Genomic DNA, 6,415 nt, shown 5'->3' with positions numbered 1-6,415 from the left:
TATGATGGTCTCAATAGATGCAGAAAAAGTATTTGACAAAATACAGCATCCTTTCTTGATAAGAAAAACCCTCAAGAAAGTAGGGATAGAAGGAACATACCTCAACATCATAATGGCCACATTTGAAAGACCCACGGCTATTATCATCTTCAATGGGGAAAAACTGAGAGATCAGGAACAGGACAGGGATGTCCACTCTCACCACTGTTGTTCAACATACTACTTGGAGGTCCTAACCTCACCATCAGACAACAAAAGGAAATAAAAAGCATACCAACTGGCAATGAAGAAGTTAAGCTTTCATTCTTGGCAGATGACATGATACTCTATGTGGAAAACCTAGACTCCACCAATTAATTGCTAGAACTGATACATGAATTCAGCTAAGTCACAGCATATAAAATCAACATAATCAGTTGCATTTCTATACACCAATAATAAAGCTGCAGAAAGAGAAATCAAGGAATCGATCTCATTGATAGTTGCACCAAAAACCATAAAATACCCAGGAATAAACTTATCCAAAGAAGTTAAAGATCTGTACACTGAAAACCATAGAAAACTCAAAAATTGAAGAAGATACAAAGAAATGGAAATAGAAAAACATTCCATGCTCATGGATTAGAAGAACAAATAGTGTTAAAATGTTGATACTATCCATAGCAACCCACACATTCATGCAATCCCTATCAAAATAACAGCATTCTTCACAGAGTGGGAGATGCAGGAGAGAAGCATCAAAGGAAAAGACTTCAAAAGGGAAGGGCTGGAGAAGGTGCAAGGCCTTAGGACATGTTTACACAGCTGAATGCGAGGCAGCTACAGCTTGGCTTTGGCTCCTAAGGAATGCCTAGAGTCATTAACATTGCCCAGGGCCGGATTCTCCTTCACACCTGACCCTTCCTAGTGTTATAGAAACCAATTAACTTGAAATTCAACCTTGAAAAGCTAAACTATTAGATTGATTAACACACTTGCTTAGCTGACTTTATGCACACAGTCTTTAGGAATTATCCTAATAAAAAGAGGCTTCATTCTGGAGTCAGGGCCTCATTCAGACTGGAGTATGAGGACCTTCACTTAACTGCACTTTGTGTGCAGACTCATCTTTGTGACTCCGGCCATACTTCCTGCAACAACAGAGTTAGAACAAATGATTTTAAAATTTGTATTGAACCAGAAAAGACCCCAAATAACCAAAGTAATGTTGAAAAAGAAAACCAGTGTTGGAGGCATCACACTTCTGAACTTCAAGCTGTATTACAAAGCTGTAATCATCAGGATGGTATGGTACTCGCACAAAAATACACATAGATCAATGGAACAGAATAGGGAACAAAGAAATGGTTCCACAAATGTATGCCCAATTAACCTTCAAAAAGTAGGAAAGGATATCCAAAGGAAAAAAAGAAGTCTCTTCAGCAAATTGTTTTGGGAAAACTGAACAGGGACATGCAGAAGACTGAAGCTGGACCACTTTCTTACACCATACACAAAAGTAAATTCAAAATGGATGAAAGACCTAAATGTGACAGGAAACCATCAAAATCCTAGAGGAGAAAACAGGCAGCAATCCTCTTTGACCTTGTTATGCCCAGAATTCGTGATCCCCGAAGACCACCAGGGAGCCGAGTCCGATGCAAAAGCAAAGAGCCTTTATTCGAGCTAGCTTGAGCTCAATCCCCTAAATGCATCGACGCAGCGGTGAGATGCCGGAGAGAGAGAGAGCGTATTTCAAAAGCACAAAGGTTTTATAGGGATCTAGGGGCAGTTGGGGGGGTGATGGTCGTGGCCTTAGCTAATTGGCTGGGGAAGGGTCAGAGTCCCTTTGCACAGGTTGCTGGGTGTGGTTTGAATGGGAAGTTTGAACGGGTGAGCAGGAAGTTACTCAAGGGGAGGAGGCGTGGTCTGAGGTTTGAGCAGGAATTTCTTTCCGTGGTTTTTCCGGAAAGGGGGCCATGTTGGGGACATAGTCACTCAAGATGGAGGACACAGAACAAAATGGAGTCGGCCAGTGATGGAGGACACAGAACAAAATGGAGTCGGCCGGTCTAGGTCTACTCTTTCAACCTCAGTCACAGCAACTTCTTATGTCTCTGGAGGCAAGGGAAACAAACCCAAAAGTGAATTATTGGGACCTCATCAAGAAAAAAAGCTTCTGCACAGAAAAGGGAACAATCAAGATAACTAAAAGTAACCTGACGGAATTGGAGAAGATATTTGCAAATGTGTAATCGGGTGAAAGGTTGTATCTAAAATCTATAAAGAACTTATCAAACTCAACACCCAAGAAACAAATAATCCAGTGAAGAAATGGGCAAAAGACATGAACAGACACTTTTTCAAAGAAGTCATCCAGATGGCTAATAGACACATGAAAAGTCACAATCTGGTGCAGCCTTTCTGGAAAATAGTATGGAGGTTCCTCAACAAAATTAAAATAAAAATGAAGTATTGGGACCTCATCAAAATAAGCTTCTGCACAGTGAAGGAAACAACAAAACTAAAAGGTAACTAATGGAATGGAAGAAGATATTTGGAAATGAAATATCAGATAATGGGTCAGTATCCAAAATGTATAAAAAACTTACCAAACAACGCCCAAAATCAAATAATCCAGTGAAATGGGCAGAAGACATGAATAGCCACTTTCCAAACAAGACACCCAGATGGCTAACAGACACATGAAAAGATACTCAACATCACTCAGCATCAGGAAAATACAAAGCAAAACCACAGTGAGACACCAGTCAGAATGGCTAAAATTAACAACTCAGGAAACAATAGATATTGGCGAGGATGAGGAGAAAGGGCGACCTTTTTGCATTCTCAGTGGGAATGCAAACTGATGTGGCCATTCTGCAAAACAGTGTGGAGGTTCCTCCAAAAACTAAAAAAAGAACTACCCTACAACCCAGCAATTTCATTATTAGATATTTATCCAAACGATAGAAATATGCTGATTTTCAGGGGCACAGGCACCCTATTGTTTATAGCACTAGTATCAACAATCGCCAAATTACAGAAAGAGCCTAAATGCCCATCAATTGACCAATGGCAAAGAAGATGTGGTATATATATGCAATGGAATACTACTTGGCAATGAAAAGGAATGAAATCTTGCCATTTTCAATAAGGCAAGGATGGAACTAGAAGGTATTATGTTAAATGAGATAAGTCAGTAGAGAAAGACAAATATTATATGATTTTACTCATGTGGAATTTAAGAAACACAACAGATAAGGGAGAAGGGGGGGAAAGATAAAAATACAAAGAGAGATGAAACATAAAAGACTCAAATACAGAGAACAAACTGAGGGTTGCTTGAGGGGAGGTTGGTGGGGATGGGTTAAATGGCTTACAGGCAGGGGTGCCTGGGTGGCTCAATTGGTTAAGTGTCCAACACTTGATTTTGGCTCAGGTCATGATCTCATGATTCATGAGATCAAGCCCCATGTTGGGCTCTGGGTACTGACAGTATGGAACCTGCTTGGGATTCCTCCCCCCACCCCCTCTGTCCTTCCCCTGCCAATGTTGCCCTCTTTCTCTCTCTCAAAATAAATAAACTTAAAAAAAATGCGTGATAGGCATTAAGGAGGACACCTATTGGGAGGAGCACTGGATGCTATATGTAAGTGATCAATCACTGGGCTCTCCTGAAACCAACACTACACTGTAGGTTAACTAACTTGAATTTAAATAAAGTTTAAAGTAATTCTTCCAGAACTGTTTTATTGTTCACAAACTCCTATAGCTTTTGCTAAGGAGTTTTGCTAAGAATCTACAGATTCTTAGAATCTCTTCAGATATCCTTCTGTTCTGAATGATAGTCTTGCCGGAGGAAGTATTGTTGGTTGCATATTTTTCACATTTAGCACATTAAATATATCATATCACTCCCTTCTGGCCAAGATACTGTTGACTTGTCTGCTTCCAACCTCATGTGTCTACCCTTGTAGGTTAAGGACCTTTTGTCTTTAGCTGCTTTCAGAATTCTCTTTATCTTTGCATTTTGCAAGTTTCATTATATGTCGTGGTTTTGACCTGTTTTTGTTGATTTTGAGGGGAGTTCTCTGTGACTCTTGGATTTGAATGCCTGTTCCTTTCCGAATATCAAGGAATCTCTCAGCTATAACTTATTCAAATAAATCTTCTTTCACTTTTCCCTGCTATTCTTTGACTCTTATGAGATGGATATTATTGCACTTTGTAGAATCACTGAGTTCCCTAAGTTTATATTTGTGATCTAATAGTTTTATTCCCCTCTCCTTTTCTGGCTCATTATTTTCTATAATTTTACCTTCTGTATCACCTATTCAATCCTCTGCTTCTTTCATCCTCGTTGTAATTACACCCAGTCAGTTTTGATCTCAGTTATAGCATTATTCATTTCAGACTGGGTAGTTTTTAGCTCTTTTACCTCTACAGCCATGGTTTATCTGGAGCCTTCTGTTTTGTTTTAAGTCCAGCTAGTTATGACTGTCGTTCCAAATTCTCCTTCAGATATATTACTTATATCTGTTTTGAACAAATCCATGCCTGTGGTTTCTTCTTGATCTTTCTTTGTGGAAGAATCATCTTGTCATTCTGTCTAGGTTTCTGTTTTTGGTGTGTTATGAAAGTTTGTTAGGCTTCCTGTTCCTGGATATAATACTATATTAAGAAGCGTTATACACTCTCCAGGGCCTTGTACTTCAGGAAGTGTTTCTGGTGTATGGTGTGTGCACTATACATCTCCTGTTGTGATTTGGCTGCTCTTTCCCCCAGGTCAGTCCTCTGTAAAGTTCCTCCTTACCTGTAGCGGGGAGTGTTTCGACCTTTAACCAGGTGTGCTTTTGACTTATTAAAATAAGCCCGATTTAAAAAACAATACAAATTAACGAAAACAAAAACGCCTTATCCAAAAAAAAAGGTAGAGCAATCAAAAAAAAAAACAAAAACAAAAACAAAAAACCCAAATACACAGACAAAATACTATAAGCTGAATTCAAGAATAAAAAAAAGAAAAAGAAGTCAGTTTCAAAACATGAGAAAAGGAAACAAAAAAACTATAGGCCTGATAAAAAAAAAAAAAAAAAAAAAAAAAAAGGCCTCTTCTTGTTTCCAGCATAACTGATGCTGATGCTTTGGAGCACTCTATGATCATTAGACTTAGTGCATGTGGGGGAGCCCGTGTTGTTCCTCTGGGGGAAAAGCCCAGTGCACTGGCTCACAATCAGACCTGCCCCTGTAAGATAACCATTGTAGGGGCCAGGGGGCCAGGCTTTGGTATAAGTAGCTGTAGCCTCAATTAGGAGTGCTGTGTATGATGGGCTGGTGTGATGGGCTGGTGGGTGGGGGTAGACAGTACCATACCACTCTCTTTTCCCCAGGCAGAAAAGATGGAACCTGCAGCTGTTCAGGTAGCCCTCACAGACAAGCAACCAATCTCCTCTCCTGTGACCCATGGTTCATCAGATTCTTCCCCTTACCCTTTTGTGCCTGGGCCATCAACTTGCCTGGTGCCACAGCTCTCCAGTGTTTTATCTATGGCATACAACTGGGATTCCCAACTCTCAAATTTTAAAGGACCAGGCAAGGCACAGACCCGCTCCCCCACTGCAGAGGAGAGCTTCACAGCACTGCATCTGGTACTGTTCTGTCCCAGAAAAGCAGTCCCATGGCCATCCTGGTGCCTAGAGTTTATGGTGAAGCACAATGAAAAGCTACGACCACTTCATCCACCCTCTGCATGTGCCCCTGTCCCTTGCTGTTGAATACATGTTCAAAGGTGCCAGCTGGGTCTTTTGTCCTTGGAAAGGCATTATAGTCTCTTCCAAATACACTTGGGGAAAGAGAACTTTCTCTCCCAGTGAGACCAAAGGAATCTTTGCACCACACTGTCCACTGTCTGCTCTTGGGCTTCCCCTCCTTCTCCCCAGGAGCACTGCTGCCCATCCAGATCTATTACAGCAAACAGCACAGACTTCCAAAAACTCAGAATTTCACCTCCACTGTTTGCAAAACCTTGGGATATTCAGTTCCTCACAATTCCCCCATCAATGGTTTTGGGGGATTGCTTTCCTTATGTGAATCTGACACACTAGTCTCTCCCCACTACCCTTTCTCCTCTCTGCAAGTAGGACTCCCATCCCTTCTGCAGCACCATGGCTTTTCTCTCCCCCAAATCTCCTCTCCACACCTGCCATGTTCTCTCCCTCAAATTATGCAGACTGTTCTTTTAATCCTCAGGTCAATTTCCTAGGTGTTTAAAATGATTTGATGTTGATTGAGCTGTGTTTGAGGGACTGAGACTAGCCCAGGTTCCCCTTACTACACCACCATCTTAACTCCTCCCCCCTTATAAAATTAGAATTTAAATCAATGGGAAAATATGAATATTTTAATAAATGATGCAAACCATTGCTTAAGGGGG

Source organism: Lynx rufus, unplaced genomic scaffold (assembly GCF_022079265.1).
Source record: "Lynx rufus isolate CCGP_SWC_20201006 ecotype Redwood Valley unplaced genomic scaffold, mLynRuf1.p SCAF_1, whole genome shotgun sequence".
NCBI classification, from domain to species: domain Eukaryota; kingdom Metazoa; phylum Chordata; class Mammalia; order Carnivora; family Felidae; genus Lynx; species Lynx rufus.
The sequence above is the reverse complement of the archived record's forward strand: the minus strand, read 5'-3'. Positions refer to the sequence as shown.